The sequence below is a fragment of the Periplaneta americana genome, chromosome 3 (genome assembly GCF_040183065.1).
Source record: "Periplaneta americana isolate PAMFEO1 chromosome 3, P.americana_PAMFEO1_priV1, whole genome shotgun sequence".
Lineage (NCBI taxonomy): Eukaryota > Metazoa > Arthropoda > Insecta > Blattodea > Blattidae > Periplaneta > Periplaneta americana.
In genome coordinates, this window is record NC_091119.1 from 53,854,070 (window position 1) to 53,879,565 (window position 25,496).

General features: G+C 34.7%; 1 long non-coding RNA gene across 1 annotated transcript; it reads left to right on the forward strand.

Moving 5' to 3' along the window:
* Positions 1-753: 753 nt before the first annotated feature.
* Positions 754-25,022, forward strand: LOC138696044 (uncharacterized). Its single transcript, XR_011331222.1, has 3 exons — positions 754-914; positions 10,686-10,714; positions 19,037-25,022. It is a non-coding gene; the product is annotated as an uncharacterized lncRNA (long non-coding RNA).
* The last annotated feature ends 474 nt before the right edge of the window (positions 25,023-25,496 follow it).

A 25,496-nucleotide genomic window follows, 5' to 3' on the forward strand; every position in this document is an offset into this window, starting at 1 on the left:
AAATAACGTGGCTCCGTCGATTAAGGCGCTTGCCTGCTGGTCTGAAGTTGCGTTCGGGTGCGGGTTCGATCCCCGCTTGGGCTGATTACCTGGTTGGGTTTTTTCCGAGGTTTTTCCCAACCGTAATGTGAATGCAAGGTAATCTATGGCGAATCCTCGGCATCATCTCGCTATCACTAATCTCATCAACGCTAAATAACCTAGTAGTTGATACAGCGTCGTTAAATAAACTAAAAAAAAATTATATATTAGTCACGAAGCTCAATACGTAGTAAATATGCATCCACAGGTACTTGCTAACCACTAGGATCGCTACTATCGCCTCATTACAGACAATGCGAAATAGTACCTGCACAGTCTATTGTTTCTAGTTTATTGTTAATAAACTCAAGCTTCGTGATTGTATATACTGTACTAGACTGTGCTACATTCTTGTCCACAGATGTCGGTAGCCTGGGTAACCGATTTCTTCGTTTATTTCTCAGATGGCACAGAAGTTCAAGGAATACATATATATTTTAACTGCGTATGATAGAATTACGAGAAAATATTTTTCTGTTTTTTCCTAATTTCTAATGAGTTATTTGACCTCCCTTAAATAAACCAAATATCAAATAAAATTAATATCGTAAGATTTTAAATCGACTGTTTTAGCGGATTTTGAAGTTGCGTTTAGCGGAGAATCGGGAGAATAAAATGTTGACTTCGGTTGGCGACTCTGCAGATGCAGAAAACGTGCGTCGTGCTTTAGAAACGTGTTAGAAGCGGGAGCGGGAACAATCTCGAAGAATTGAAGAAAACAAGAAGTTTATAATTTTGAAAGAGTGAACAAGGTTGACATGTGTTTTGGAATGTGTAATGAAGTTTCGCTCGATGTCTTTGTGTTCCACATGCAGAAATATGATCGTACAATGGTAAGTACGTACTTAGGTAATGAAAGATTAGAAAGGCATCATGACGCCTAGTGTAAAGTTGAGATATTTTAAGTACTACTGTAGGCCAATGTCAGGAATAAACAGTAAAGTATTCCTGATTTGAGCTGTCATATTATGGACATTTTGAACTTTATTAATATTTTGTAGTCTGTGTTTTATGAAGTAGATACCAATTCGAATATTGGGGAAGAAGTTCTTTTGGATTTCTGTAGCATACTGCACTGAAGGGTTTTTTAAAATGATTATTTAAAACATCAAATAAAGAGGTAAAACACTTTTTTTACCACTTTTTCTTTTTCACTTTTATTTTTTCAATTTTTGCTACGACAACTTCTATGAGGTACATATTCATATTTTCATTTTCTCGCTGCACAGTGATGAGATATTCGCTCTGGAAATCTGGCCCATAACATAACCAAGTCCATAAGTTATATCGGATTTGGTCAATGTAGAGTATCCCCCGCCATTAAATGTGAAGCACAGGAACGCCATTTCATAATTTCAATTAAAAAACACGCCAAACGAATTATCACCGCTAAATAACCTAAGATGTTGATAAAGCGTCGTAAAATAACCAACTAAAAATTAAAATAAAACCATCTGTCCTTCAATAAGGGTGACCATAAGGATCCAGAAAACAAATAGGCTACATATATAAAAGTTTAGATGGATGGATGGATGGATGGATGGATGGATTTATTCGTTCCATAATATTCTTACATTTGCTTTATAGCATAGAATAAAGAACATGTCCAATTCTTACGTTTAACAATAAAATGCCAGTGGCGTGCGGTGACCATTCAGACAGCCGAAGCACTGAATATTATAATAGTTAGGTAAACAATAGTAAATCAAGTGGCTTGCCTTGATAAAATCACAACTGATAATAATTTAAAAGAACATAACTTATATTAAAATAAGTAGACCTAATATCAATTTAAATTTCTTAAAGCTACCATTAAACAACATTTGATATAAAATAACAAGCTTCTGGCTTTAAACTCATCCTTGGCACTTCTCACAGCAAGATCAACGGAATTGAAATTCAGTCCTTCTCTCCTGGGAAGCAAATTTGGTAACCACCTCATCAAAGAACTCTTTCTTCTTCCTGAGTTCTCCTAGTAGGCGCGCTTCAATTGAAATAATTCCAAGATGAGATAGTCTCTCTTCTCCAGTAGAATTTCGAGAGTAGCTTTTGATTGTCTTCAGCATTGAAAACGACCTTTCTACTGAAGACGTACTCACAGGAATTGTACACAGTAATGTCACTAACACATTAAACTGCTGAAAACTTTTTTTCAGCATTGAATTAGTACTCAATAGTTTTGCAAGTTCACTCATGGTTTTATTTCTAAACTCTTCACTGCTGTACACTACAATCAGCTCATTTTTCAATCGAATGATGTCGAAAAATTTTCCATATGTATCTATGAGACTTTGAAAGCAACTTTCTGGGAATTGGTTAGTATATTTTTCATAGTTTTGAGGCGACAATAATTAAAAAAATTTCAGTTTAGAATAATCTTGAAATCTTACATCCAAGTGGTTATCAATATTATCAAACACTTCGCAATAGATGCGTTTATAGTTGATATTTTTTTCTCTTCGGAGGCTCACCTACTTGAGACACGGTTTCTTGGAAAACCCCTTCATAATCGTCACGTAATGCGGCTATGGAACGGCGAGTTTCTTGTATTTTCTCTTGACAGTACAGAATATCATTTGCTTGGTTCTGTAGGATGTTGTACAACACATCGGTGAAGGTAAATATTTTGTCAAACGTATTTAAGAGAAAAACAAATTTGCTTCCAAAGTGTCAAAAAGCCATTAATTGGTGCTAAAATATCTGACTCAATTTCTTGAGGGTGTTCTAGCATAGCACAAAATACATTATAAAGTTGAATTCTGTTCCTGCACACAGTGTTTACCAGTCTTAATGAATAATTCCATTGCGTTGGACAGACGTGTGGAAGATGACGTTGCAAAAATTGATCCAAAAAGTTAGCACGTTTCGGCGATCTTGAAAAAAAAAGCTGCAAGTCCATTAAATGTACTAAAAAATATTTTACACTCAGGTATTTGGCTGGTGCTCTGAGACAAAACGGGGTTAAGTACATGGGCATAACAGTGAAAAAATAGGGCTTCTGGATGTGTGACTTTGATTAATGCTTGTACTCCATTCAAATTTCCCGCCATCGTCGCTGCACCATCATACGTTTGTGCAATCAATTTTTCATTACATCCGAATTCTGATAAGAAGTGCCGGATAAGTTCTGCAATAGCTTGGGCATGTTTGTCACTACTTATATCACAGAACCCCAAGAATCTTTCCTTTATCTCTCCTTCATGCACATAACGCAGGGCAATAGAAAACTGTGCTTTATTTGCCACATCTGAAGTTTCGTCAACCATGACGGCTACAAAAGGAACTTCAATAATTTCCTACTTTATAGCTGATAAAACGGCTGAACCTACAGCTTGGATTAGGTCATTTTGAATTCGATTAGAAATTCCTTTAAACACAGTAGAGGTTTCTAAATGCTCCGCTAAAAGAGGATCATATTCTGCAGTGTACTTCAGCAATTCCACATAATTGCCCCGATTAACAGAATTTTCTGTTTCATCATGGCCTTGAAAGGCCAACTCTTGTTTTCCCAGAAAACACACTGCATTAATAAGCCTTTTAAGGATGTCCCAGTTCTGCTTTACCTTTTGATTGTGTAGAGATATTTCATTTTTAAGCTGGTGCTGAAGTGCAGTTTCTATTCTATTTTCCCCAAAAGCAGCTATAGCTACAGACGATCGTAGGTGGTTAACAGACAACCCATGCTCGGCTATAAATTTTACTAAATTTCCCAAATGCGTGTACCCAGTTCTGGTCCAACTAGTATTTCTATCCTTTCCAAACTACCGACAGTATCAGCAAAACACCGCATTTAGCTCAGCGCTGCCGGCTAACCAGTCACATTTGCTATACATATTAGCCTGAAAATGTCTAGTAAATTTACTGGTCTTTTGAACCAAGTTCGGTAGTTCTGGTGTTGGCCGTCCATTTTTAATTATCTAATTTTTTTTTTCTTGGAAAGAATGAGCGGAAAAGGGCTTCAACACAAGCTCTTTTATAATACATGTAGACATTGTTCTATATTATATAATGTATTGTATTATTAGTTACTACCTGGTACCTTCATGAACTAAAACATTTTCACACACATTCGACAAACATGTACACTGAAGAAAACATAACTGTTACTGATACACTTTACACTTTCTATATACAACTTCTCACATGTGACTCGAAATTACGGAGAATGCTTCTGAGCGCGACGGTCTGAACAACACTACAAAAAAAAATAGGGGCGAAGTGTGGCATCTTACTGCTCTAAAAGAAAGCAACACACAGGTATAGTTGGTGACTCAGGAGAAGACGAGTGCGGAAGGGAACAGAAGAAAGGGTGGTAAACAGATATCATTACGACAACAGTGCAATACTTGTACTACTAGTAGACGGAAATAATGTTTCCACTCACTAGTAGTACAATTATCGCACTGTTGTCGTAATGTAATCTATTATCCACTCTTTCCCCTCACTCCGTGCTCGTCTTCTTCTGAGTTACCGACAGTACTCGTCTCCATGCTCATGCAGACACGCATAACAGTGACGTCACAACCCATGCTAGCTTCGGATTGTGGGGTGCAGACGCACATAGCCCGTGGCCTTCATCAGAGGTGCGCGCGCAATTCCTTCGCTGTTCAGCCGAAGTAGAAGTGACAATGCTTCGGTTCGCTCACAATGCTCATACCAATAATGTAACGTATTAAGCTCTAAGTTCTATACGTTCTCAAGAAATCTGACGATTTTATACAGATATTATTGAATAATCGTGTAATTATGACATAATATATTGTTACTGAAGCAGTGCTTCAGTAGCTTACCCTGAATGCACGCCACTGTAAAATGCAAATATGAAATATGTACAGAATTAATACCTTAATAACAATATTTTATACAATGTAATATGTTTACCATTTAATAGTATTATAATATTTACACAGTACTGTGAAATGTCAAGAATTCATCTACAGAATAGAAAGTGTGATATATTAAGTAATTTTTTTAGTTTTACCTTAAATAATGCAGGGTTTTGGCTATGATTCTTAATGTCTTCAGGAAGACTGTTGAACATTTTTATCGCCATGTAATGTACTCCCCTTTGAAAGCATGATAAATTTGATGATGGCGTATGAAAATCATTCCTTCTGCGAGTATTTATACTATGTATGGCTGAATTGGAAAATTTTCTTTATTACATAAGAGGAAATTTATTGTAGAGTATATATATTGATTTGTTAAGGTTAGAATCTCTAATTTTTTAAAAAATAATCTACATGATTCTCTAGCCTTTGCTCCAACTATTATTCTAATGGCTCTTTTTTGTAATAAGAATATATTTTTACTATCTGCAGAATTTCCCCAAGATATCATTCTGCAGGACATAATGGAATGAAAATAGGCAAAATATATTGTCTTTAAGATACTGCTGTTTAGAAATTGTTGTAATGACCTAATTGCGAAGCATGCTGAGCTAAGTTTGGAGGTTATTTCTTTGATATGATTTTTCCAATTTATTGTATTATTAATATGCAAACCAAGAAATATGGTTGTTGATGTTTCTAGTAGAGGTATATTGTTGATAGTTGTGTCCAATGTTTCAGAGAATAAATTTCAAGTGGCTTTAAATTGAATTATGTTCGTTTTATTAATGTTTAATGCTAGTTTATTGGTTGTAAACCAGTCATAAATTTTAAGGAGAATTATTTCTGTTTTATATTTGAATGTGGCAAAGTTCTTGCCTGTAATTATGATACTTCTGTTATCTGCAAATAGTATAGGATAACCTATTCCTTTTATTATGGGGCCAAGGTCATTTATAAAAATTAGAAAAAGAAGAGGCCCTAATATAGATCCTTGTGGGACCCCTGGATGAACATTTCCCCATGTTGAAGTAGATTTAAATGAGTTATTAAATGCGTTGATTTCAACTTTTTGTTTTCTGTTTAGGAGATATGACTCAAACCACTGATGTGCTATGCCTTTAATACCATAGTATTCTAATTTTTGTAGTAGAATTTTATGGTTAATACACTCAAAAGCTTTGGAGAAATCACCCTCCTACTTGTAATTTTTTATTAATAGCTTCCAGAGTTTTATCAGTTAAATTAAGCGTCGCTTGCTCAGTTTTATTCTTTCTGAATCCAAATTGTTCTGGAATGAGAATGTTGTATCTATCAAGATGATGATATACTCTCTTATATATAACTTTTTCGAAGACCTTTGAGAAGACTGGTAGAAGGGATATGGGCCTGTAGTTTTTGGGTGAGGTTCTGTCCCCTTTCTTGAATAAAGGAATAACAACTGAATATTTCAGTCGCTCTGGAAATCCACCATTAAACATTGAAAAGTTACATAAATAAGACAGGGGCTTGGCTATTATTTGTGAGCTGGCTTTTAATATTTTACTAGTAATTTCATCATATCCCGAGGAATTTTTAGACTTTATAATTGCTTTAGAATTGTAATTATTTCTCGTGAATTTGTTGGAAAAATTGGAATATTTGGGAAAGTTACAGGAATAGATATTTTCAAACAAACGATGGCATTATTATTATTATTATTATTATTATTATTATTATTATTATTATTATTATTATTATTATTATTATTATTATTCTGTGGGATGTTTAGGTTATCAGTTATTGAGAGAAAATGATTGTTGAATATGTTCGCAACTTCTGTTGTATCTGATGTTATTCTATTATCTGTTACAAGAGTGTAACCTTGTTCATTACTACTAAACTTTCCACTTTCTTTTTTTTTTATGTTCCAAATTGTTTTGATTTTATTATTCGAGTTTAGAATAATTCCGTTATAGGCTAGTAAAGTTCTTTGGCTTTTAAGATTACTTTGTGTAATATTTTCGAGTACTTTTTAAAGTGAGCTATTAATTTGGGGTCATTACTATTTCTACTTTGAATATAGAGAGACCTCTTAGTTTTACAAGAGATTTTTGTACCTTGTGTGATCCAATTGTTTTTAGATGTTTGAGAATTCTTGTACTTTATAGGAAAACTGGATTCAAAGATATTTAAGAATGTATTATGAAACACATTGAATTTGCTATTCATATCACCATCATCATATACTGATTCCCATGTTTCCTTTTTTAGTTTAGCTTCGAAGTCCTTTAAAGATTCTTCATTTATGACCCTTAACCTAAATTTATTCGGGTGTTTTGATGCAGGAATGTTATCGTTTATTCTTATTAGTTGAGCATCATGGTCTGAAAGACCATTTATAATGGGAACTGTCCGGTAACTATCTAATCTATCTTTCCTTATAATTATATTATCAGTTGCAGAAATCGATCCTTTTTGTATTCTAGTTGGAAAATTGACTTTATGTATTAAATTGAAAGTTGCTAATAATGTGTTAAATTCTTCTTTTTTAGTGTTCTCAGTGAGATAGTCAATATTTAAGTCTCCGCAAAACATTTATTCTTGTTTTTTTTTCATGTATGTGTTGTAATGTATTTTCTAGTAGATGAAGAAAATGTTTGAAATCTCCAGAGGGCGACCTGTATAAACCTATAACTATAAGCTGTATAAACCTATAACTATAAGATTACCAGATTTTAATTCTAATTCTACCGTACACAGCTCTAAATCTTTTTCTCTGCTAAATTTGTAAAGGCTGATATTTTAAAAATTTATATCGTTTCTAACAAATATGCACACACCTCCTTTCTGTAGATTCTGTCTACAATAGCTATCTCCTAGTTTGTATCCTTCCAGTGAAAGTGCCGATAATTCCTGTTGTTTCATATGATGTTCAGTGACGCATATTATATATGGGTTTATTTGTTCTATTTCTACAATGAAATGGTGAAAATACATAAGCCTACAATAAATTTCAAAAGAAAATTAAAGTGAAGGTGAAATAGGCTATTAGGCCCTACTTGAAATTGAGATGAAATTGCAAAATATGAATTGAGTCCTTTAGAATTTCTCAAACGATTTTCTCAACATTACAATGTAGTGTGTGAAAACTACTTCATCCTCGTAAACAAAATACGCATATCATTATTACGTAACTATTAAATCAGTACAAAATACCAAAATTCCAATTTACCATTGCCTCTGAACGGAAGACATTCCGAAATTTGTGTCCGTGTTTTTGTTTCTTCTGTTTTTTATTCTATTAAAAATATTTTAAATTATTATTTAAACTAAGATTTAAATTATGGGGTATTCTTTGCAATTGTGATGCCAAGAAGGTGTTCACTTCACTGAGAAAGTATATTCCAGCTAACATTGTATGGGATAAAGTCCGTCATTTGTAGTTTTGTTTTTCCAGGTCTTTTGAACAATGGCATAAGTTAATGACTATGAATCCCATACAAATTGCTGAGATAGTTGCTAACACTTTTCACAAATAAGTAGCTCAAGCAACTGTGACCTGGAGTTCTTAACAATGAAACAGGCTGTAGAAAAACGAAGTTTAAATTTTATATCAGATAACACTGAATATTTTTTTTTTTTAATCCAATGCCACCAGGTTGTCTTTTCGACATTTCTGGTCTTCTCTCCTGGCCGTGGCTTAATTGTAACCCACTTCTGAGGTTGGGGCGCCTGGAAGGCGGAGTTACATTACCCTGATGATGTGATGGGATGATTATGATTATGTGGTGCCAGGAGAGGTCTTAAATCTAAACTTAACCTAAATTCCAGACCCCTTTAAGGAAAAATTCCTCTGCTCTAACCGGGAATCGAACCCGGGACCTCATGAACTATAGCCAGAAGCTCTGACCACTAGACCATGAGGCTGGTCATTTCAAGGAATATACGAAATATGTAGGTCACTAAGATAAAAACAAGTTTAACACTGAATATTACAATGCACTTTCACAACCAAGGAGTTAGAAATGACATTAGATACATCCTCTGGTTGTGACAATATCCATAACTTCGCAATCTACCATCAGCTGGCAAGTCCTTCCTGCTTACAATGTGCGGCAGGGTCTGAACTGGGGGGGTATTTCCATCTTCATGGTGTTCTGCCATTGCAATTCCAGTCCAAAAAGTGGGAAAGGATCAGTCTTTACCTGTAAGCTATAGATCAATTTGTTTCACCATCTGTGTATGCAATTATTAGTACGGTAAATGCGTGATGTGGGTACTCGAATCAGAAAATTGATTGTCTAAGATTCATTGTGGTTTCCATAAGCACAGATCAGCTGCACCATCTTGTTCAGCTGGAAATTGTCATTAGAGATGCTTTCCTCAAGAAGGGGTATAGGAGCATCTTGTGGTGATCTTCTTTGATGTGGAAAAGGCTTTTACAATTTTACATTATGGAATCCTATTCATAATTGGGAACTTCATAACAATCTGCTCAATCTACCAATTTTTATTGCAAAGTTCATGGCAAAGCGGTATCTTGGAGTTCGAAAAGGCACCAGACTTTCTAGTGAATATCTTCAAGAAAACAGCATTCCACAGGGGTCTATATTAAGTGTTCTTTTCTGCATACGAAAGTGAAGGAAAAACAAACACGAAAAGGATCAATGGAAACATGCTTTTAAGCACTTCGGCAAATGTTTTCAGAGACATATAGAGTACTTACACATAAGGTAGAAATATTTAATAGTCGCTTGTTCCACTTCTGCATGCAGTAACATTTTAGCTCTTTCAGACCACTTTAAAAATAAAAACAAAGCAAGTTTTTTTCATGAGCATATCGTCGGTTTCTTAGTAAAACTGACTAAGTCACATTGAAGGTTTCCAAGCATTTTTAAAATTTAAAACTTATAATTCTGTATTAAAAACTGATAATATAGTACGTTTACCTTCAAAATAACTAATTACTAACAACTAAAGAAGTACAGTGATTTTTGGACGTATCATTAAACCTTTAAATGCTTCTTCCCAACAATTTTTCATTTTGGACTTGGCCACTTTTACCAAGAAACCGATGATATGTATACTCAGTATTAGGCTACCAAATTGTGTGGAAAACTGCTTCTTAAAAACTTTTTTCCCTAAGTTGTGCACTGTAGCTATTGCATCCAGACCACATGCTGCAGTAGCAAGTCAGAACTGACTCCTTATAGAGATGTTTAAGCTGCCTTTTGCTAAGTCACTGTTGATAGACAGGTTCCACAGCTTGCCATCTTGCAGTGTTTTAACAAAGTTGTTAGTGTCTTATGACTGTTAATCATTTGATGCCATTAATGGAAGTAAGATACTGTGCGTTTTTTTTAAAGCGCTTCATGCCTTTGCTGCAGCAAAATGAGGGTCGAAAAAAAAGTAAGTAGGTCAAATGACTGCAAAATGGTGGACAATTAATATTGGCTTCTATTCCTGCCATAATAAATTTAACCCTAAAAGAACCAAACATGTTAAATAATTTCGACTTCTATGATAATGGCATGGAATTATTATTACTAGACGATTTTGACAATAATAAACATTGCAAAAGACCAAAACACACATTCCGCCATGATGGATCGTGCAGCAAACTCGTAAAGCGAAGTTTTGATTTGCTGCACGCTTGCTACAGCGCTGGTGAAGCAAATGTGATAAAAGAACGGTCTTGCTGCAGCGCTTTACGTCTTTCTTTAAAAAAAAACGCATGGATAGTAATAATCCTGAAGTAATTGCATTCTACTAACAGTAAGTGTTTCTTTGCAGCTCAGAGCAGTGGAAAATTTAGCAGTGGGGTGAGTAATGCATGCTTCTCTGGATTCTCTTGATCTATTTTTTTTTCTTGTAAGAGTCTATGACATCTGTTTTCAGATTGTACATGCTTTTGTCCCCTCTTGATATATTGAAACCTTCATGCCTTCCAATTTTATTCAAGGTTCAACATGAATTTGTTGGCTGTTTATTTGAAATTGTGTTGATGTTGGCAATATCTCCTTGAAAATAATATGCAACATATTGAGGATGTGCAATTTCTTTTTCACTGCGATAGTAAATGTACACCTGTTGCATCTATCAAGACGCTTCATAATCTTGTTACATAGGCTATATCGCATTTAATAAATCTGCCACAGATGCAGATTATGTTGTTCGAAACTCATTCGAACCTTAAGAACAAGCTTAGCACATAAAAGCAACATGTAGAAGAGAAAGTAAGACAATAGTGAAGTTTTAAATCTCTTGTTTTGATGTAGTAAGTTTCTATCTAGTATGCGCAGAAGCTATGAAAGAAATTTAGCATATAAAATGCTTACTTAAAAGTGTGTAGGCCTATACATGTATAAAATCATTTATTACCACTTAAGTAGTAACAGTCTGGATAAAAAAGAAGACTAAAATTCTGCTGGAAAGATGAAAGTCATAGTAAATAGAAGTAAAATCACTGGCTACTGTTACTTTGGCATGTCTTCTGATTTAGTGAGGTGTTATAACACACGAGTTGATGTTATATTTCTTTATTGTATTTTGTAATGATGTCATTTTCTTAGTAATTATTTATATTCTCTTTTCTATTTTAGTTTTGTACAAAATTTAAAAATAAATTCGTTTCATAATAGCAGTGATTGGAGTAGATGCAGTGCACGGTATATACAACTTACTGGCATTATTAGTGGTTGAATTGTGCATTTTTGTGGCAAGATTCAACTGCTCTCTTGCACAGAACGAAAACTAATCAGCAGTGAATGGCAGTGTTTTAGGCTTATATATTTCTGTACAAATAATGCACCAGTAAGAGGTAATAAGAAAACGTTTTATTGATCTTATTTTTATCAAAGTATATGTTGAAAATAATATCTACCTTTCTGGATATAAGAATCACATCGGGGAAACTTATAGATATTCAGGCAAGAATACAGTCAAGTCCTAGGAAATATTCACGTAGATTAGCACAAGAATGCGATATGTTACGAAGATCAATATTATTCATTCATAGTGTACTGCCCACGGGCAGGTATATCACTGCAAACCCGGCATTCTCCAGTCTTTCCCGTTTCCCACCTTCTTTGTCTCCACATATCCATGTATTTTAATGTTGTCTATCATCTGATATCTTCCTCTGCCCCAAACTTTTCTTCCGTTCACCATTCCCTCCAGATCAGCATTAAGAAGACTGAAAATGCTGCACTTTTATCCTTATAGTGTGACAGTGGTTCGTAGATTGCAGCAAGGGGATCCAGCCATTGGCATATATTTTTGTGAGTGTATGGTGCAATCTGTTAATGACGGTACTGTTTATCCATCTTAGTTAATAATGACTAGGGAGCAGATTTTTATGTGCTAAAAAAATTAAATATATTTATTTTTTATGTGCTAAAGTATGAAAATATTTGCTAAAAATAAAAAAATATTTTTTTTAATATGACAAAAATACCTTACTTAGCTTGAAAAAAAATGTTACTAGGTACTCACCAATCACACTAGAGTGCTAGTAGTTGGCCGAGAATTGCAGTGAACAAGAAAGGTCATCTCCAAATTCTCCATCACAAATGCATGCCGATTATCTCTGAACAATGACTTATACTGAGAAAACGATCTTTCCACATCACAGGACGTCAGACATGCATATTTAAAGAGAGGAATGTCACAAACACAAACACCGTCAATTTCACCTATAGGCACATCCTCCAGTACTTGAGCAACTTTACACATTTTTTTTATATCCACTGTTTTTTCCAAACACATTCTGGAATTTGTCCCTCAGTAATTGTGCTTCTGAACCTGGTAGCGAGTCTAGTTTAATTTCCACGGCACGCACCTCCCTGTTTCAGACAACAGGTTTTTGGATGTTTCGAATTTTTTTATGGTGTCACACAAAAAGCTTAGATTTGCTAATAAGAAAGCCAAATTGTTTTTTAAACAACCATCTTCCAGTATATCTTGAAGGATATTGATTGACGAAGCCCGATAACAGAGAATCACAAGATATATTGCCTTACTTGATAGACATGAGCGAGAGGCGAGAGATTTGTTTAAATTAAATAATGTTCATGCCCGAGCTCTTATCTGTCATGTTTCACAAACAAAGCGTGGAATGAAATCATCTTCAGCAACAATAAACATTCCTAATTATGTCTTGCAAGATCTCTCCTCCTTGTCCATGTTAATTTATTCTCTAATAATAACACTGATATGCTACCTAGCAGTTCTCAGAACTTGAGGCAATACTATTGCGAAAATAGATCACGGATACACCACACAGCGCTTAGAAGCACGAAGCAACCAAGGATTCTTAAAAAAGATATCGTAACTTACTTCTGAGTGATATAATTGATTTAGTTTTAAAATATTTAAAAGTTCTTGTAAAAAAAATTGTTAAGTAAAAAAACTCCAAAATTTATGTGTTTATAATAGATTTCCTGAAAATATGTATTTACATAATTTTTTTGTGAAAATATGTGTTTTTATGTGAAATAAAATTCCGGTTTTAAACTTGAAACTTCATATTCGGAATTTTTAACTTTGTTAATTGTGTTTTATCACACACAAAAAGAATATTTAATTACATAGGAATCCGCTCCTTAATGACTGAGGAAGTTTGGTTCCAGAGGTTGTGTCCAGTTCACTGGGTCACTGAAAATTCTAATTTAGTGCATGCAGTACTTTACTATGAGAAAGTGGTTGTGTGGTGTGGTATTACAGACGTGGACAAATTATTAGCAAAATTGAAGATTTTTATTATATATTTTTACAAAATATGATTCTTCAATTCAGACTACAGTTGACATTTTTGCGTATTTCCAAATTATTAGCAAAATTGAAGATTTGTATTGTATATTTTTAGAAAATTTGACTCTTCAATTTGGACTACATTTGATATTTTTGCATGTTTACAAATTATTAGCAAAACTGAAGATTTTTATTATATATTTTTACCAAATTCAACTCTTCAATTTGGACTACAGTTCACATTTTGGATATTTCCAAATTATTAGTAAAACTAAAGATTTTTATTTTATATTTTTACAAAATCTGACTCTTCAATTTTGACTGCAGTTGACATTTTTGCATATTTATAAATTTTTAGCAAAAATTAAAGATTTTTGTTATGTATTTTTACAAAATTTGGCTCTTCAATTTAAACTACAGTTGACATTTTTGCATATTTCTGTCTACTATAATGATGGAAATATGCGAAATTGTCAACTGTAGTCTAAATTGAAAAGTCAAATTTTGTAAACAGAATTATCATAAAAATCGTCAATTTTGATAATAATTTGTCCACGTCTGTACTACATGCAGGGCATTTGGACCCATTTACTTTTAAGATACAATCAATTCACAACATTATATCCAAGATTGCAGCCTTTTTTTTTGTAATAATAGTGACTGAAGATGAAAAACATTATGTGTAATTTCACTCTCCTGCACATACAGATGTTATATCGTTAGAAGCATTAGATAAAGTGTTTGATGATCATGTACTTGCAGGCGTTTGCCAGCTTGTTTCCAGATTTAAATGTTTTCATTTTTCTATGTGGGGGAATTTGAAACAGAATGTTTATGTGAACAATCAATATACTCTTGAAGAGCTAGAGGATGAAATCGGGCAAGTGCTGAGTGAAATGACAGAGAGGGGGGGGAAGGTGTTTCAGAATTGAAGACCTTCCTGGAATAAGAATGTAACCAATAAAACAATAATTCTTGTTTCAGAAGAAAGAAAAACAATTTCAGGGGCATATTTCATTATGCCTATATTTACTAGCATAACCATTTGACTAATCAAGGATACAAGAATATTCTGCTATTGAATGCAATAATTTATTGGTATAAATGACTGCTTCAAAATTACTTATTAAATATAAGTTACATATTTCAGTAATTTGATGCTACATCCTTTTTTGGGGAAAATCTTCAATTTTCTACACCAGTGCGGTTCTTACACCCAGAAAGGTGGACATTATTTTCAAAATGTCGATGGCCTAGATCTAATACCACGTAAGATGTGATTTTTCCAAAATTTTCAGGAGAGACTTAAAACTGTTTTTAATTATTTATAAATTCTATATATTTGAACAACTTAAAGCACAATAATCAGTAAGAAAAGTACATTCTTACTGATTATTATGCTTTTCAGTGGTTGAAATAGATATAATGTATAAATAATAAACAGTTTTATGTCTCCTGAAAATTTTGGCAAAATCACATATTTGGTATTAAATCTAGGCCATCGTTATTCTTTGATAAAAGGTAAGGTCAATATAACATTTTTTATTATCTCTTACCAGCATATTATTTGTATGGGACTACAGACATAAATCACTACTATTCACCATTGATTCATTTCCATCCTCTGCAAGACAATGGTTGGATCTTCCCACTAACACGTGCATTATGGCCATTTAAAATGCTAGTAAATTGTATATGTTGCACACTGTATATGTAAACTCGTTGATTTATTGAATCAGAATTCAAGTAAAAATAAGCAAGTTAGACCATGTACATTATTTACTTAAAATATTGGAATTTTGCATTTTTAATATAGAACTGTTATGTAAAGCTGTGTATCAATTTCATAATTTCAAGGGTAATTGTTTTGTAAGTAACGAGAAAACCAATTGACAATGTGACTTTCAAGAAATCCTTTCTTTGTTGGGGTATGCGATAGCATCGTGATTAAAGCTCCAAGCTAGAAGGTTGTGGGTTCGACTCCCAATGGGGTCATGGATTTTCTCCATTCATCCATTCCTTCTGGATGCACTATAGCCCTGGGGTTTACTTAGTTTCTAACAAAAATGAATATAAGTGGTATTTTCTTGGAGGTGAAGACAGTGGGCATGTAGGGCTGATATCCCTACTACCATTAATGTCAATTGTTTGTACATATGGGAGCCTTAACCCTCAAACGGAGTTGTGACTGTTTTATGACTTAAGTGGAGTTGTGGGGTCAAAAACGATATCACTACAAAATGAGGTAAAATATCAATTTTGTTTACTTTTTAAGATGTAATAGGAATTTCAATTATTATTAAGTTTGTTTACATAATTTAAGGACATATAAGTAATATGAGTACAATATAATTATTAGTAATTTGTGCAAAACTTTGAAAAACAATAGATCATAACATAATATAACACCGAAAGTCTGTACGACAATTTTGAGTTAATTTAAAATTATTGTAAAAGATAAAGTTCCATTTATCATATTTTCTTCATAACGATCACATTAAAATGTAGTAATCACAATAAAAATGTCAGTCTGGTTGCATACTTTGCTGTCAAACTGGATTTCCTTTATTCTCCACACTCTCTACATGTAACTGATCGGCAGGTCTGGCAAACTGGACGGTCACAACTAACACAGTACTGGTTTGTCTTCTTCTCTTTTGAACAAGGACACAGCGAGCAACGTTTTCTTTTCGATTTCTCGCGTGTTTCTTCATTCTTTGGCAGAGGTTTCTTCAAAATCCTGGAAACAATCATTCTGAGTTCTTTTGGGAGTCAGTCATTTATAAGCCTTTCATGTAGGTATGGCTCTGTAAGTTGTCTTCCTAGCGTTTTCAGGAATTCAAAGCGGGAAATGGGTATATAGTCTTTGAATGATGTCTGTAATATATAAGAATTGATACCAGTAATATTCAGAATTGCATAGAAAATAGCCAGAGGCCATCTTCGGGTTCGTCTGCTGCTACTATATGAAGGGTACACGGGAATAACGATCAAGGTCCATTTTAGAAAGTTTCGAGAAAACGAATTTTAATACTTTGTTATGTGTGTATTTAATAGAAATTGACGTAGTGGAATGTCAAGAACGATTATTTCTTATGACCAGCTAGACCACATGATAGTACTTCCTTTCCACTATAAGATAGCATTATTAACTCAATTTCGATTTTTGGTGGACCTTGATCGTTTTTCCTGAGTACCCTTCATATGTAATACACTTTTGGTCAAGACTATCTACTCCCCCTATTGTACTATTATAGAAGGAAATAATTTCAGGCATGCCTGTGTCAGGATCTTTGTCTACTGAATGATGTATGCTAGAGAGCAAAATAACAGACTTTCCTTTCTTAGGCACATGGGAAATTAATGTGCGGTCATTTTGGAAACCATATTCAGTTGAGCCTACTTTACGTTTCCTGTCTGCCTGAAATCTTGTGGAATGTCTTTCTTGTTTTTCCGCATCGTCCCTACATAAGTTAGTTTACGTTCTTTGAGTGCGGAACTAACTCCATGGAAGTGAAGTAATTGTCAGCTGTAACATTTCTGTTACTTCCACAAATAGGCTTCACTAATCTCAGTACTGATTGTGTTGGTTTCTGCAGCATTTTTTCTTGTGCTGTCAGACCTATCCCATCACTGTCTTTCCCAGCATATATATATATATATATATATATATATATATATATATATATATATATATATATATATATATGCATTCAAGAGATAATTAGTGTTAGCATGAGACAAAATCATAATTTTCAGACCATATTTCTCCTGCTTACTAGCCATGTAAACCCTAAATTTCCAGCGGCCACGGAAACCTACTAGAATCTCATCTACACAGGCATAAGAACATATATTATAGCAAGCCTGAGAGTTTTCAACCATTTTGTGAAAAATATACGACACTGCTGCACGTGGATCAATTTCTTTCCTTGTTGCTCATGTTGCAAAATCATCAAAACCCAAGCAATATATCAAAATGTATGTTCGCCTGATAGAAAGAATGGCACGGAAAATATCCCTTCCAGTCCCATCAGTTGCAAACATGGACTCGAGACTTTCATGGTTTGATTTCAAAACTGTTGTGTAATACAGGAACCCGAAAAGTGCCCTCAGCTCTACTGCATTAGTGTCTCTCAGTTCTGTACGAGTTGTATCAGAAAAATTTGCTCTGTAGGAACTAATTTTCTCATTTGTGTGTATAACAATTTCTGTAATAATGTCTTCTTTGAATAAACATTCCCATGCCTGTAAAGGATTGCACGAATTCCTTAAATTTTTAGCTTTTCCTTTCAGCGTAGGAACTTTCATTACAATATTGTGTGCTGGTGTTCTTCTGTTTCTATTAGGTTCGATAGCCGACAATTTGCATGCATTCTTATCGTAGAAATTCAATGAATCACAATTTGGTTGGTTTACATCTTCATCCACTCCATCCGAGTCGTAATCTTGTTCTGAATCCATGTCATGTTCGGAATTATAGTCCAGATCATTTTCGTCCTCACATTCACTTGCATCACTGACTTCACTTTCATCTACAACACTGTTTACAAAGCGTGGGAAACCCGAATCGAGCACTGACACACTTTTACGCTCATTAGTAGCCATACTCCACTATGACAACACGTTGGATGTACATTGACAAGGTGCAGATACACAACTGAAGTTGTGGGGTCGAAAAGGATACCACTCATTACTATTACTGGAAATAAATAACAGTACCTGCTGGTCAACGACACATCCAATGGATTAAGCTTGACAAAAGGAAAAGATACACAAAATATTAAGAGAAAGAATGCAATGGTTAAGGAATGTCAGGGGTATACAATTTGCCTGGTATTAAAAACGACCCCACAACTCCGTTTGAGGGTTAACTTCCCGCCACATTGTAAGTCTCCATGGTCTGCGATGGGGATGACTTTTATCTTTTTCTCTTTATTAGTATATTCCTGTATTTACTTGAATTATACAATTTTTTTTCGTAATTAAAAGTCTAGGTAATGTTGCTAGCATAATGAAATATTGTATACATCCTTACTACTGTCCAGAGGTTATTTTTTTTACTCTTGAATTTTGTAATGTCCCAATAATCCTGACATAATATTCCAATTATTTCCAGCGTGTCTTATAATCACTGCAAAATTTAACATGTAACTGGCGTTCCTGTTGAAGGAAAATATGGTTTAGAAAGTTCCACATATAATACACATTTTTGCAATTACCATTGTTGAAAATTAAGATGATTTTTTCTTAATTAAAACTATTGATATCACAGATGTCATATGCTCATAAGAGGGCACATTAATAGTATACTTGTTTAAGTATTTGAACACTAGAAAAGGACTTGTATGTATAACTTTGTTCTACAGCCAACCTTCTTGTTATTGTTTCAGCACATCTTCAACAGTTTCGGTGCACATATCCTATAAAATATTTTCTTGGTATATACTCCTCTACTTATAGGTTTTAGTCAGCCTGAAGCACTGGTACTCGTTTTTGAAGAGCTTACATGTATTGCCATAGACATTTCTGTTACTGATTGTTTTTGTAGTTCTGAATGGCTGTGATAATAGTGGCATTTGTATTGACAGCTTCTTATACAAGAGAACAGTTCAAAGTTAATATAGGTGATGTTACTAGTGCAGTACTTTATGCTAGACAATTTCTGTGATCTTGTGCTATACTTCTAAAGAATGCTTGAAATTGTCACAACTAGATCATAATCATACTCAAATGGTGTTAGTTCACTGTCACAGTTAGTAGGCCACAAGAACTGAGTATGGCTTGTGATTCACTTTTGACACTGCATTTGTTTGAAGGCAAAATAGCTGAAAGAATTTGATCCTTCAATCTATAGTGGAACTCCGATTTTCCAACTGAAAAGGATATAGCCATTTTGGATACTGGTAATTTTTTTTTCTTCTCTCTCAGATAATCCATGGGTACTATTTTCGGAAGTGAAAGGAAGATGGTGTAGTATTAATACTTTTAACAGCATAAAGCTAAACATGCACTTCATTATAATACAGTCATATAGGCCTGCTCTACACATTACACAGTAATTGTTGATTTTTTCTCGCAATGCTTGCTAGCAGCTCTGATCACATAATATATATCCAGATTGGCCATTCTTATGTTATAAAATGGCAACATACGAAAGAGAACAGTTGCTAGGATATCCATTGTCGAAAATGAACTTTTGTTAAGGACCACTAGATGGGAGAAGAGTTGCATACTCCGTGGAGTAATACTTGTTACTCCATGTTAGCTCTACGATTTCTTCATCACTGTATCATATGGGAAAATGATATAATTTGACTGTGCCAACATTAAATTCCCATACCCAAATTACATAAAGAAACTTATCGCATGGTTGGCAATGCTGCTGCCATGTCCAGATCTAGGGCTGTTCAGCCATATCTCATCATGTTTTGTCAGTCTGTGGCACTACTTATGTTGTTGCCAAAAAATCTTATACCGCAGCCAGTCTGTTATATGTGATCAGGGCTAGCAGCAATATCTCGCCACCATTTGATGAGCAGTATATCAGCTAGTGTAGAGCCATTGGCAGATATTAATAAAACTGCTTGAGAGTGAGTGAGATGTATCGGACAACTCAGTGAGTGGTAAAGGGTCAAGTGAGTGATTAGTCTGAATTTCATATTAATAAATATTTTCCCCTCCTGGACATATCTCACTCGTGACTCTGAGTTGTTACTCGCATTTTATCGCCTAGACATAGCTGTGCAAGTTATCAATGTTTAGACTAGAGTTCCTTGCAGAGGGAAGTTTTCGTCACATTCGATTTGTAAATATACTTTTGTTTCGATCATAGAGGAGGAAAGTGTGCAGTTTCAAACTTCATTTGTTAATATTTTGAAACACCACCACATATTATTCACTAAATCAGTTACCGGAAATGAGAAATAGGAAGTCTTTTCCTCTTCACAAAAAAAAAAAAAAAAAAAATCTTATGAATGTGTAACAGTATAATGTGATGATAAACTTACCTATATGTGTACGCTGTATATTATTAGTATTTCCTTTCTAATGACTCGTCTGAGTGGTACAAATAACCTGTTCGGTAATTCTACTCTATCTTTCTCCACTTCATCCTACAGTAATGGAACTTCATAATCTTCAAGTAGATGTTTAGTTACCTTGTGCGATATAACGCAGCATAATATCAAAAGCACTTTCCATTGTAACTCTTATTTTGCTTCGGAGAATTGGAAATCGTTGCGTCACTTGGCCGATACATCTCTATAATCGCACGTTCTTTCGCTACCAGTAAACATTTATTGTAGGCTCTTTGCTGTGAAGTGATGGTAAAGTAATAAGCCAAGGAGCAATTCTGTGGCTCCAAGGCAAAATTAGGCCTCCATGTCATTTCTTTTACTTTTCAAGAGCAAGCATGTACAGATATCATTTGAACAACCTTATAAAATCGTAGGAATCGTGTTTCATAACAATGGATTAGACAAAAAAATAATAGAGATATACATGTTATCTTTTGCCACAATAAAGATACCAGCAGGATGTACACATTATCGCAAAATCTCATTTTCAACAAAAATTTAAATATCATGTTTTGCCTTGGAACCACAGAATTCCATAGCCCATATCACCTAGAAGAAGTGCATTGGCATTATTGCCAATCATTACTCTAGAAACATCCGAATTTCTCCATATAGGCCTAATATAGAAATAATTATCCACGCTTGTGAATTCTTCCTTGACATTGCAGGTAGCTCGTACATTAAGGCTCGCAACACCTTTTTGTTTTGCTAAAATACTCATCGGCATGTTGATTTTTTTAAATAAAAATATTGGTTTAATTCACAGCTTCAATGGCGTCAGGAAATGAAACTTCCTTTTTGCATTCCGTAACTCTTGGACAGTTGTTGGAAATTGAACGCAGTTAAATGCTTTTAATTTCAAAGAATCTGCAACTTCCCAGCAGTTAGAATTTGTTTTATAAAAGAAAGCTATAAGGATAATGACTAGGGTACATAGAAGGACATCATGTAAAAAGATATTCCAAAATTTAGAAATCTTTACTGTACATTGTGAGTAGGTCTAAACTCTCTCACTGAGTTCACACCTGTGGAGTAATGGCTAGCGCGTCTGGCCGCGAAACCAGGTGGCCCGGGTTCGAATCTCGGTTGGGGTAAGTTACCTGGTTGAGGTTTTTTCCGAGGTCTTCCCTCAACCCAAATTTGAGCAAAAGCTGGGTAACATTCGATGCTGGACCCCGGACTCATTTCACTGGCATTATCACATCTCATCTCATTCAGACGCTAAATAACCTGAGATGTTGATACAGCGTCGTAAAATAACCTACTCCAGGGTAACTTACGTTAGTCGGCAGACTCACTAGCTGCTGATCAGGAACTGCACTAGGGGTTGGGTTAGATTTTTCCTTGGACTGATTACCTGGTTGAGTTTTTTTTTTTTTTCCGAGCTTTCCCCAAACGTAAGGCAAATGCCAAATAATCTATAGCGAATCCTCGGCCTCACTTCATCTCACCAAAAAATTGTTTAACTCTTGTTTCGTATCTTGAAGCTTTAATGCTAACACAAGATCTATGGAATACAATGAAATGAAAAGTGACACGGTACCATGGGAAATATCCATATCCTCTTGAACGCCCATTTGAAAACCTGGATCGCCCACAAATAGTAAGAAAATGCTCATTTTCATTTCATTATCGAGAGCTCTTCCTCTTCTGCCATTTGAATCTTGCAAGAAATTCCACGCTAGTCACCGTACGTTCTCCTTCTTAAATTTGTACAAATCTTTGTAACTATGTTTACAAGCTTGTCTACGATGTTTATACCTTTTCTTCTGCATTATACAACAATAATATACCTCGTCATTACGATTTTTTAACTTCACTCAACCGCTTTGAGTCACCTATTCAGTTAACTCAGAAAGTTGATAGTATAAACTCAATTATATGAGTGAGTTGTAACGTTTATTAATATAGAATAGTGACTTGTCTCTTGTCTGTTGCGTCATCGAGAGTTGTAACTCAAGGATCAAAGGTCAGTGCCAGACTGATTGAGAGATAAGTATGTTTATTAATACACATGCGAGTTAGAACTCGGAATTGTCGAGTGATAAGTAACAACTCAAAATTATTAATATCTCCCATTGACTTTAGGATTGGGCTTTAGGGATGTGACAAGTACGAACAAGGAAGGGAGTTTAGGTACACAGTAGTGGTGGGGTGTGTTTTGAAGACCTGTGATTTTGTCACTGTGACAGGTTTGTCGCTGGTTCGGACCGTGACTATAGTTTGAAAATCACAGCTCTGAGAAATCTCCATCTGCTCACAATATATGACTCATAGCGATGATGGCGACTGATGTGAACTGCGATTATATGTGACCATAATATGTGACTGCTCCAGGCAACTCTTAAGTCAGAAGATTCGTACTAACTTGGGACCTATTATCATTCCACTCAACTTTTCGACATTCAATACACCACTCACCACGTGTTTGTTACTTGACACGCTAATCAGTACTGTTGGTATATATGGCACCGGTATGTCAATTTGCAGAAGAGCGATAAACATGAACATCTGTTGTCTCCTAATGGCAACCCAGGCCTAGCTCGGTTACATTTGGGATAACTCAGCAACATTCCAATCTCCATGAATTAGCTGAACACAAAAATCACACAGTGACAAAATCTCCATTATATGTCACAAGTGGTGGGATGTGATTTGAAGACCTGTGATTTTTGTTTCTGTGATAGGTTTCTCACTGGTTTTATCTTCATAGCTCCGAACAGATTTATAAGGATCACGTGCTCATGAAGCAGGTATTGTAACGCACTCCTTGCACAGACTGCCAAGGTTGGTCAACAAAACTATGAATGAGGGTAGACGAAATAACAGGAAACATCCAACAGGGTGATACCAAGTTAAAATTGACATACTGAACATGAAAACCAAGTAATGGTGAGAGAGAGTATGAAAATGGATGAATAAATAAGAGGGGGATAAAATGTGCATAATTCGATATAAGAGAGAAAGTGAGTGCAGATTTCTCCTCTCATGTAAGCTAAGCCATGATAACTTCTCGAAAGAAAGTGAGATATGATCATAGTATCGAACATTACAAATGAAGCAGACACATGCATTATGAACATGCTGTAGTTTCTGAGGGGAATCAATCCTGAGATCACTGAACAGAACATCGCAATAATCGAAGTGAGAATGAGTGTCTGTACCAGCGTCTGTTTTAATTTAGATGGATAATGATGCAATGGAGAAGAGAGAAAGCCTTCTTACATGTAGGCTATATTTAATATGTGTATCCCAATTGAGATTAGATTCGAAATGAACTCCTAGGTTTTTTACATTAGAGCTAAACGGGATGATTGTTTTATTCAGTTTCACAAATGGAATATTCAGGTCGTTGACATCAGGAATTAATCTATGGTTCGCGAACAGAATAGCCTGTGATTTACATGTGTTTAGGTTAAGTTCAAATTGTTGAGACCAGGAAGAGATGGAGTCTGGATCTTCATTAAGACTATTAATGGTGTCATTTAGTGCATCAGAACGGTCTGAAATATACAATTTAACGTCGTCTGCATATAATTGATACCTACAGTGCTTAAATGATTTAGAAATTCCGTTTATATAAATAGAGAAGAGTAAACATTCTCAGGTTTAACCGATATGGGTGTGTGAAAAATTCTAAATTTGGAAGCCAGTAACCCAAAGGCACACTCTACACTGCTTCTTGCATGTGACAATCGAAAGTTGAATATTCTCTTGTCATGAGTGAGGCCCCGCCTTGGATATGGTTTCATTAGATTAGGCAGTAATCTAAATGCCTTGTCAGCCACTATCACATGAGGCATAGTTGGTCCTCCAGTGTACAGTGGCTTATCATCTGGAAAGCCTATCTGTTTATTAATTATTTTCTGCCCAAATGCAGAACTTGTAAATACTCCACCATCACTGTTCCTCCCATATGATCCAACGTCAATGACAATGAAACGTAGATCTACAGACACAAGTGCCATGAGGATAATGGATGTATACATCTTGTAGTTAAAATATAAAGATCCACTGTTGTCTGGCTTTTGCATCCTCACATGCTTCCCATCTAATGCACCCACACAATTAGGAAACTGCTTCTTTGTTTCAAATTTGTGTGCAATGGTAGCCCGGTCTTCTTTATTTGGGAATGCCAAGAATTCCGGCTGCAGTGATGAATAGATGGCATCACATATTTCAGGGATAAATTCGCTGATAGTATTATGTGCCATCCTAAATCTATACGATGCAGACATATAAGAGTCACCAGTAGCCAGGAACGTTTAAAATAAATATGTTCATTGTTAATTAATTAAAAGTGAGGAATTAACATTAAGATATATTGATAAGAGATGTGTTAATGTACTTAATTAGGTCAGTTATGTCTTGATTCTGTTCTCTGGTCCAGGTAAATGTATTTGAATACCGAATAATTGTATTAAGTCGAATTTTAGCTTGAATAGAATGAAGGTAAGTCATTTGTTGAATTTGTGCTGTTAACTGTTCACTAATTGAATCATGAATTGAAGAGTAAATTTTTAGGAGATACAAAGAAAGTGATTATCTTCAAAAGCGTTTAGTCTTTTGAAGTGATTATTTTTTTATTAAAGCATAATAATAAATTCTAGTGTATGACATACATGAACTTCAATTTTTTTCTTTACTGTTTTCTGGAAAAAAAATGTAAATTGCCTGAACATGTAGAGTTTCAGGAATTCACGACCAATAACAATCATTCTATTTCTTGAAAACAATTTTTAGGTGAAGAAGACAGAGAAGGCCTTTTTTTATA